The sequence below is a fragment of the Amia ocellicauda genome, chromosome 14 (genome assembly GCF_036373705.1).
Source record: "Amia ocellicauda isolate fAmiCal2 chromosome 14, fAmiCal2.hap1, whole genome shotgun sequence".
Lineage (NCBI taxonomy): Eukaryota > Metazoa > Chordata > Actinopteri > Amiiformes > Amiidae > Amia > Amia ocellicauda.
Genome location: NC_089863.1, coordinates 28,517,284 through 28,528,262, shown reverse-complemented (window position 1 = coordinate 28,528,262; position 10,979 = coordinate 28,517,284). Strand labels below are relative to the sequence as shown.

General features: G+C 40.4%; 1 long non-coding RNA gene across 1 annotated transcript; it reads left to right on the top strand.

Moving 5' to 3' along the window:
• The first annotated feature begins 6,905 nt into the window (after window positions 1-6,905).
• LOC136767612 (uncharacterized) lies at window positions 6,906-10,043 on the top strand. The gene is made up of 2 exons (XR_010821840.1): window positions 6,906-7,716; window positions 7,811-10,043. It is a non-coding gene; the product is annotated as an uncharacterized LOC136767612 (long non-coding RNA).
• The last annotated feature ends 936 nt before the right edge of the window (window positions 10,044-10,979 follow it).

The following is a 10,979-nucleotide window of genomic DNA, read 5'->3' as shown; positions in this document are numbered from 1 at the left end:
ATACCATGCTATTCTTAGCAGATTTCTTCCTGCTTGTCTGCCATTTCCGCCTGGATGCACTCGCACCACCTCAAGCTCAACCTCTCCAAATCGGATCTCCTCTTTATCCCCCACTCTTCCTCACCTTCTGCTGACCTCCCCATCTCGATCCCCTTGGAATCCACCACACTCTCTCCTTCTTCTTCCGCTAAAAATCTAGGAGTCACCCTCGATCCTGCGCTCTCCTACACCCAGCACATCACCACGCTGACACGCACCTGCAGATTCTTCCTGAGCAACATACGCCGGATCCGTCCCTTCCTCACCGACTACTCAACTCAGCTACTCGTCCAGTCACTGGTCCTCTCCCACCTGGACTACTGTAACTCCCTCCTGCCTGCATCCACTACCCACCCACTCCAGCTCATCCAGAACTCTGCGGCTCGTCTGGTGTCTCTCTGCCCCGATTCGCACACGCTACTCCACTGCTCCGCTCCCTCCACTGGCTCCAGATAGTGGCACACATTCAGTTCAAGACTTTGACCCTCACCTACCGCTGTCTCGACCACACTGCACCAAGCTACCTTCAGTCACTCGTCTCTCCATACATCCCCTCCAGACCACTGCACTCCTTTAATTGAATTTGTAATGATTGATGCCTTTTACTTAACTGTATTTTTGCACTTTATTTTACACTTATGTTGTAAGTCGCCCTGGATAAGGGCGTCTGCCAAGAAATAAAAATAATAATAATGATGAAATTGATCAACAAGGTTTATCGGCGGATACTATTTTGGCCCGTATTGAAGGCATTTTTGAAATACTCGGGTAGATAAGTGCTTTTCAAGACACAGACATGGATGTCGAAGTAAATGGTTTGGGACTGATGGAGCACCGTATTGGTGTGGAAGATGTCCAGTTACTTGAAGCGCAGGTGCGGGACATGCCAGGGTAGACAGTTTAGTGTAGTGTAGATTTCCAGGGTCTACCGAGAACTACCAGTTAGGTAGAGGACCCCCTTCTAGAATAGCTTAGATTATTAAGTTTTGTTTTGTTTCAGTGTTAGCTGACACTGCCAGGTAGTTTCCCCATGTGTATGTGTTTATTATTATTGTCATATCTGACTTGACTGATGTACATAGTTGTATATACTTCCCTCCCCTTTGAAAATAAACCCTCTTTGTATTTTAGTTTACTCTTTGTGTTGGTTTTTGCACTCGCCTCACTCTCCCACTACTGCATGTGTGTGTTCTATGTTATGTCCCCCTCATTCCCTTACACCAGCCACTTGGGGTTGTAACAATCCGTAATGGCTATCATATCAAGGATTTACTCTGCTCTCATATTGTGAAAAACATGAATAAGAAAGACGTGGGTGCAGAAAGACAAATCAGTTGGAGAGAAAAACTATGATTTGAGGTATCCATAACTAGATAACACTCACCTCAGCCACTGTGAGTAGAGCTGCCTGTGTCTGCGCCTTTGATTCATCTTCTGTCTCTTGCCAATCCTAACAATTTAAAAAATATATATTTATGAAGACCATATGAGCTTTGCACAGACATTTGACAATTTACAAAATGACTCCCATTTAACATAAGTGCAACAGTGAGGTGCTCTGTGTTTCTCTCTCTTACTACCTCTGAGGTCTGTCAAGGCTCTGGAAATGTTCCTACAAAAAACAGCATTTTGGTTTAACTTAACATTAATGAAGTGTGTCCTAGATAAATCCAAAATAACAATAAAGCATGTGTTTGAGAATTACATTTTCTTCAGTTGCACTTTTCAGTTCCCTCATTAAAAACTCATGTTTTAAATTATTTTTATTTAACGTTCATGTAGATTTTTGATGTTGGATGTATTACTTATGTGAATCTAAGCTATATATAGACTATACGATTTAGCCAGATTCACATTCAAAATATTTTAGAATGCCATATACCTTTGTATGTGATTATTATTATTATTTTTATTTCTAGGCAGACGCCCTTATCAGGGTGACTTACAACATAAGTGCAAACAAAGTGCAAAAATACAGAGAAGTACAAAGCATCAATTACAAATTCAATTTGGCTAAAACAGCAATTCAAAATACATTTTACAAATTCCAATTACAATTTACACAAGTACAGTAAGTGACTTGGACGGTGAAAGCTAAGTGCTGTCAAGATGTAGGGTTACAGACAAGGGCTACGGGAAAGGGAGCAAGGAGGAAAACTATCAAGAAGCATAATAAAACTGTGAAGTGCTATCTAGCAGGGATAGAGGACTAATATTACAAGTGCTGTCAGAAGAGATGTGTCTTGAGTAAGCGCCGGAATGAGGTCAAGGACTCTACTGTTTTGACTTCGGTGGGCAGGTCCTTCCACCATTTAGGGGCCAGGGAGGAGAAGGAGCGGCTCTGGAGGAAGGAGAGTGGAAAGCAGGCAGAGTTAGCCTTATGATATCATATCACATCAAATAGGCTACATTTCTGCTAATCAAAAATGACAAACCCGCACTTAATACCCATTCACTGTAAAAGCGTCTGCTTTTAAAGTTTTAAAACTGCTTCTGAAGTTTTCAATTAGCAAAGAAAATTATCCAGTTTGTATTGATTGTTTGAAGGATATACAGCAGGGTTTCACAAATACATGTAAGTTTCTGTTTAAACAGAACATGATGAAAAAAATAAGACCTTAAAAAAATACTATATCATGAAAAACAGACTCAATACTGACCCACAATTAATCAAATTATAACAATCCAATGAGTTGTCACAGCAATGCACCGGTACTATACATGCATATGTTTGTCTTCATTTTTTTGATCCCTTTATACATCACATAATAAGGATTTGGATTGTATTAATTACTGTTACCAGATGGAAAGCCATTCACTCCCTCGGTTTGAGCCCTCGAGTGTCTTCTGTGGGGCTGCAGAGAATGTCTGATTTTGCAATATAAGTTTGTGAAAATTTAAGATTTGACAAAGCTAAGTGTCCAGTTTAATGTCAGAATCCCTAAAAGACTGTTGTTAAGACTTAACCTTTTGTTAAGGCTACGGTTGCTCTTCCATGGAATTTGTTGAGTTGGCTGTAGATTTGTATGGGCGTAGATTAAAGATTTGGACATTTGGAAGAATTGGGTATTTGGTGTTGGGAGAATTGTAGATAATTCACTGGAAGCTGAGTCTTCTGGTGCAGGAGGAGCATTGTGGTCTTGCATGGGTGCAGTCGTGTCCAGACACTGGCAGGCCAGTACAAGCTTTGTGAACATGTTGCATGCTGTGGTGGGGAACCAGTGGAGAGTATATGATAAATGACTGCCATGCCATGGTAGAAAGACAGATACAGGGTAAATGAGAATATGTCAAACAGGTTTTAGTTTCCATATGTAAGCCTTTGTCTCTTTACACACCATGGGGGCCCAATTCACAAGATATTTTTTATCAAACGTACTCTTTTGCTTTTACATTTCTCTGTCTTCTTTTCCTGAACATTTCTGAACCATGAGTTTTACACATTTTCACCTTATTCATATTTCCAAAACCATGATGAGAATTAAAACGATCTAATTACGTTTTTTTTTTAATACCACCAAATTACAACCATATGCCAAGTTGTTTAATAGATCAAATGCTGGCATACATTATTGAAGCAAGTTAATGCAATTACATCATTTAAAGTTAATCTTCCGTAGATGTTATCTAAAAAGTGTTATCTAAAACATAGTGTGGCTATGTCACAGAAATATTGTTTTCCCCACGCCGGTGAGTCAGTGCTGTCCCAGCTATGATTGGTGAATTTCAGTACCTTCAGTACAAACATACTGAGAACGTGTGGCAGTGTGAGAGAGGCAGCGAGGGGCACAGTCTGCCGCTGGGGCAGTAGAAGCTGGCATGGTCTCAGGTGGGTCAGAGCTCACCGGCGTCCTGCTGGGGCTGCTGGGGAGACTGGTGGCCACCATGCTGCCCTACTGGTACACTACAACTGACTGCTGTATGAAGGGGGCTGTGGACAGAGCTCACCTCTAGACACCCAGGCAGCTGCCAGTGTGAGCTGTAGGACTCCCCTCAGCCTGATCTCCCTGTCCTGGATTGAGCTCAGATTGCAGTGCTGTCCTCTGTGCTGCTCTCCCTGCTGGAGCTGCGCTAGTGAACACCAACTTGACAAAGATCACGGGTTTCTTTTCACAAAATGCATCAAATTGCACTTTCTACTGTTTGTTTTTCCCATTATTTATGTATTGATGTTGAATGTTATTTGTAGGTATGTTTTGTTATTTCAGTTATTTCAGGAAACATGTTGATTGTGATAAGCTGGTGTCGATTATTATTTTATAGTATATTTTATTCAAATTCTTAGTTCAGTTTGGTATTTAATTTTTATATTTGTGTGTGGTTTCTAAATCCAGTTTTAATGTTTATTATGATATTGGGTCAAGTTAAATTTAGCTGTAAAATTAGTATTATAGAAATGGGTAAGTCTGAAAATGTGGTTGAAAATGTGCTTTGACATTTTTAAAGATTTGTGTTTGCGATTTGTGTGCATGACTATAGTGTGGTATTTCCAGACCGGGAAAACAGTTATAACTGACTGTTACAAATAAAACAAGTAAATCGTCATTTTTATTTTTGTTGTTTTGCTTTAGTTTGTATGTGTTGCAACAAAACTGATCAATTACATCTAATTTAATTTAACACAATAACATTTTTAGAAAAAGGATTCATTACAAAAGTAAAATTCGCAATCAGTTTTCAGTATGAGAAATGACATGTGAGCAATTTTAAACAGTCCTGGATATTCTTGGAGCGAGGCCACTGGAGGCCGCACCCTCGAAGCCAAGGCCAAGCACGAGACCCGGAGAACTGTCCTCGAGCCGGCCTCGAGGCCCCAAGACTGCCTTTCCACTATCAATTGGACCTAAACTAATTTTGGGGGCATTCTTCTAAATGAGAGAATTTAGCCTCAGAACACTCACAATGCACATATATGACTGTGGCATAGGGGACACTAGTCTGGGTGTTTATTGCCAGTTCCACAAACACTGCCCCAGCTTAACACTGCTGTAGGTTTAAAGGGGAACCTAATGCTATCAATTGGACCTAATAAAATTTTGGAGGCGTTTGTTGCCTCTGATGATTGAATTATTATTATTGTTGTTGTTGTTGCATTTCTCATTATACTCCTTTTAGCACATGTCTTAATACTACTGTACACTGCAGCATGTACAGTGAGGAGTGTCATGTCCATTCTGACTGAAGTGCATGTGTTAGCTGTAGCCTTGATGTAGTGCTGCTGTTATAGAATGTAATGTTAAAATATGTTTGATCTCATTGCCACGGGAAGGCAAACTGAAGCTCATTTGTGGATGTCCTATTTATGTTTCATTCCAGATCAGATAGACAGAAATCAATAAAAGAAAAAAAATGTCCTTCCTGGCTAAACAGGGTGGAGTTCGGTTCAACCACCCAGACATCGTCTTAATATATGAAGAAGAAGATGTGGAAGTGTGTGATGTCTGCGTGGATCTTCTCCATGTCTTCAGATGAATTGGCAGACCTGTGCAGAGCTGAACAGTAGCATCAGCAGCGATGCCTGACAAACCACTGATGCTCTTTGGAGCTGAGTACTTCATATTGCATACATTTGTCTGGCTGGGGTGATAAACTGTGGATAGTAGTAATGATGGCACCATGGGCTGAGAAGCCCCATGGGCTGGGAAGCCCCGCCTTACCCAGAAGCCCCATGGGGCAAGGAAGCCCCTCCTTACCCAGTACCCCTTAACCCTCTCCAGTCAGCCATCTTGTAAGGATGACTGTCATCTTGTTAGGATGACAGCCATCTTGTTTGGATGACCTCCATCTTGTTAGGATGACAGGCATTTTGGAAAGGGCACAGGCCATCTTGACAAGGGTTCGCCGCCATCTCACCCTGATGGTGTGTCTGTGTGTAATGTTTAAGAGTTTAAACTTCTATTATTTGTGTTAGCATATGTTTTATGATTAGGTTTGGTATGATAAGTTGTTAGCAAAATAAAATACATTAAAATAAAAAGAGAACAACAACAACAACAACAACAACAACAACAACAACAACAAGTTTTAATAAAAAAGTATTTTAAACTGTGTTTAGTGATGTGCGTGTGATGATTTTAGGTTATATATTTTATGATTATTCTTGGGGTGGTATAAAATAAAATAAATTAAATTAGAAAAAGAGAACAAAATAAAGTTTTGATAAAGAAGTACTTACCCAGAGTGAGATTCAAACCCACACAGACATACATCCATTATATCTTAAGCCTAACACCTTAAACACTCAGCCACCTGGGTGTTACTATTTGGTATAAGTTACTGTCATGGTCTCCCCTGTTTCTACCTTAGTTCACTACCAGAGGTCTCCCTCTCCCGAATACTAGTTTAGTGCTTCTCCTTTCCTTTATCCAGTCAAACCAGTCTTTCCACATTCTTCCCTACCAGGTGCACCTGTTCTGTCCTCCTCTCCTATCATTGGTCAATCCCTCTCTCCTTCACAGTACTTAAACCCCTCTGTTTCCTAGATTCATTGTGAAGTCTTGCATTCTTGCCTGGATCATTTCTAAGCCTTGTTTCTTGATTGCCTTCCTGTGTATTTTTGACCTCTTGCTTCCGTCTCTCGTTTACCCCTTTCGGATCTCCCTACTAGCCTGTTCGCTTGATCGTTTGACCTGTACTGTCCCTGTTTATGGTCTCTCGTTTTGCCCTTATTGGATTATCTGCTTCAACTCTAAAAGCCTGCACTTGGATCCTTTCCTTTGGTCCTAGAGGACGTCACAGAAGACTTTGCCATTAACATGGATTCAGCAGCTTTACCTGACGTTGCGGCAGCTTTGACGGCTCAGGGGGCATTATTGGGAGAACACGACGCGATGCTACGTCAGATCAACTCCACTTTGGGACAGCTAATGAGGAGATTACCTGCTTTATCTCTCGAGCCCACAAGACAGACAACGCATGAAGCAACCCCAGGCTCGTCAGCTTCTCCAGTTACAGATAGACCTGTACATTTGGCCATCCCAGACAAATATGACGGCTCACCAGACTGCTGCGAGGGTTTTATATGACAGTGCTCCCTTTTTCACTCATTTACCAAATTCCTTCCCTTCTGATGATGCTAAAATCGCCTTTATTACTCTACTTACCGGAAAGGCACTTCGGTGGGCATCCGCTGTATGGGCTCGTAAGGGTGAAGTAACGATCTCTCTCGGCTTTCCTTGAACATTTCAAGCAGGTTTTCCATCATCCGACCGCTGGAAAGGACGCTGGTGAACAACTGTTCTCTCTCCGTCAGGGTACCTCTTCTGCTGCTGAATATGCTCTGGAGTTCCGGACCTTGGCCGAGATAAGTGGATGGGGTGAGCCTTCTTTAATCGCTTTTTCGTCGTGGCTTATGTGACTTACAAGCAGAATAGCTTGCAAGGGAGACGTGCTTGATCTGGAACAGTTAATTCAACTTGCCATTAGACTCGACAACCTTATGAGATCCCGAGGCAAACATCGTTGTCTGCTACATCCCGGTTATCCACCAGATCTTCTTTCAAGCCTAGCCCCGATACAGAACCAGAAGCCATGCAGATAGGAAGGACTCGACTACCTGCTGAGGAAAGACAGAGGAGGATACAACAGCGCCTCTGTCTGTATTGTGGTCAATCCGGTCATCTCCGAGACGCCTGTCCTAATCTTCCTGGATGATCTTCGACCACTCCACAGAAATCGGTGAGTACTTGTCCCCTGATAACACCTGCTCAGTGTATGCTCTCAGTACGCATCCAGCTCCACACCCAACACGTCTTTTTGTCTGCTTTAATAGATTCAGGGTCGGCGGGGAACTTCATAGACGGAAGAACCGCGGAGCGTTTGAACCTTCCTCTCTCACCATTCTTGCCACCACTTAATGTCAGAGCTATCAACAACCAACCCATCGGTTCCAGTCCAGTTTCACTGAAAACCAAGCCAATCACCATGTCCATCAGAAAACAACATTCTGAAAAACTGCCTTTTTTAGTGATTGATTCCCCTGGAGCTGACATAATACTTGGACATCCCTGGCTTGTACATCATGGAGGAGGAGGCCATCCTAACAAGATGACTGTCATCCTAACAAGATGGCTGACAGGAGAGGGTCAAAGGGTACAGGCACATTGGGCTTCTGAGTTGGGGCGGGGCCACCTGTCACTTTGACATAAAGTACCATCATCGCTACTGCTGATCGGTGTATTTTTCATAATTCTGTGTTTGTATTTCCACATCCCTCTTTATATTATGATGTTATTGTATTACTCTGTTGCATTGTAGAAGACTCTGGTCATGCCAATAAAGCTAATTTTAACTTGAATTTGATGTATTTTACAAAACATCTCAATATACAAACACAACAATAATGTATATATTTTAAAACACATTGTAGTATATTATAAGCTATTGTATGTTCCAGGACGATAGGACAATATATTGTAACGTTAAAATGTATTTTGATGTTTTCATAATATATCTTTCAAAATATGAATATATCACAATATACAAAAATGGCAATAATTTACATATTTTAAAATATATTGCAGTATATTGTAATATTATCCAGGAATATACGACAGTGTATTGAAACAGATATATTAAAATATATAGGTTTTTTTTTTTTTCCAATAACAACCTATATATATTACATTTCTGTAAGGGACTATAAACTGGAGTTTGGCTTGTTTATCTGGTATCCATATCAGAAGAAATAATAATGGCTGAATAAAGTCCTGTTATCTAGTTACCCTCACACATACAATCCACAGTGGTCAAGTCCTCTGAAAATGAGACCGGGTTGATATGCAAGTTACCACAATAATTTACTAATACAAGCTCAGATTAGCAGTGAGGCTGATCTGTATGAATTAACCTTGATGCTGTTTTATTTAATAGATATAGGTTTATTAAAAATGTAAATAGACAACATGTATTTGCAAAGATAGGACAGAGACAAGCAGGGTGGATAATATTAAAAGTGAGAGTGCGAGGAGATCTATCCAATACTCGAGTTTTGACTCGAGGCACAAAACATGTAAAATAACAAACAAGTATTATGATTATGCTACCCGTTCCTACAATTTAGATCCCATACACAACTAGGTTTTATGTAATTGTGGTTTACCTAATTCTTGACTAGTACACGGAATTATACTACCTGTGTGGTTTACTGAGATTCAATTATGCAGACAGTTGATAGCGGGGAGGGCTGGCAGACTGCGTCCACTTGAGGATGGTTACAATGCTTTCAGGCTTTTGGTGGAGGAGTTCTGGTTCCATTCAGTCTTCCTGGATTTCATCTCCTTGGTTTCTTCTCCCAGGTTGTTCCACTCCAAATTGTTAATTTTAACCCTGTTTTTATATGTTTTAGACAAAGAGATTTTATTATCTTTCCTTCCAAACTTCTGATTGGTGAGGTTTGGGGTAATAACATTGAAATTCGAATCGACGCAGTCTTTGCCATTCCTCTCCCTTGATTCCTACAGAATGTGTTTTGTGGGTGTGATGGCTGAGGAAAATGAATATGATACAAATGTTACCTACAGTTTCAAACTCTCTATATTGTCAAGTTTTAGTTTCAATTACATTTTCAAGTCCCTCAAAGCATGACCTTACAGTTGGTACCAAACAAGCCAGGTGCTCTTTTACAGTAATGTGAACTCCAGGGGGGATGGTCTGATGCCCATGTCAGTGGAGGATCAATTGTGAATAATTCTCCTACCAAATGCTCAGTTTGTACTGTATGTTTGTGAAATATAAATGGTCCAATGGTTGTTTTAGCTAATGCTCTTTCTTTTAAGAATAAACATGGCTTGAGCATGTTTTGATTCTGAGGTTAAATTTCTTAAGTGTCATTAAGTTAGTTTTAAGCCACCTTTTATGGTTTGTTATCAAACTGAAGAAGAAGCTGGGTAACACTTCTGTTAGCAGCATATAGTTTGTATTTGGGTCTGTTGCTCTAGTCTATGGAATATATAAAGTACATTGAATGTCTGTGTTTCACAAAATAAATCTTCAATTGCAATGTGGTGCTGGTCTCTGAGGAGACATGCATAGCAGCCCATTTGTCACGTGTAGAACCCATCTCAGAAATAACTGGAAAAGTTGTTGGGATAAAGCAAATATAACTTTATTAACAAGCCAGCACCACGTCAGGGAATTCCTTCAGTGAGAACTTAATGTTTACAAACATGAGTGCAGCTTTATAGGAAGATGATGTAGAATGTTGTGGACATTCATCCAATCAAAAGCTTCAAAAGGCGCAAGCTCTGCAAAGTTTCTAGGACACTCTTCTGGAGGGAGGGAGTCATCATGGAAGCAGATGTCTTCCTGTTATGGCATACAAACTGCCCGATCTCACAGTTTCTCTTTAACAATGGACAATGAGGTAATCAATCACTATAATGTAACATCTTCAGCCTTTAGGGAAGAACAGGAAATCTACGAACGGATACTAAGCAAAATGACAGAAATCTGTGGGCTATACATCTGTGGGCTGTTCTCTTATCATAGATAAACAGAAGTGGAAGCGGAGAGAATAATTTCAATAGCATGTATCTTTAACAACCGCTTTGTTGGTTTTGCTAGCTAGATAAAGCTAATCTGCTCAGTCTGTATACAAGCCATTTCTAATGCTAACATTAATATAAAACACTTTCTTCAACATTCCAATACAGGATTTTCAGGGGGGCTCCAGCATGGACGTGTTATCTGTCATACTTTGGTGAGCACAGGCCTGTATCGTAAAACACAGAACTTCAAAGCTTCAAAACTCCTTCACCACAATCCTACATTTCTCAGTTAGGAAGGTATATGGATTTGTGTATATATTTGCCAAAATAAGGTCGTATGATTTACAGAACACAAGGACTGAGCTGAATATCTCCCAGCTGGAACAATACAGTGAGGATTCAACAATTCAACAATTCAACAATGAATGACTATATTATGTACTTAAAATACAT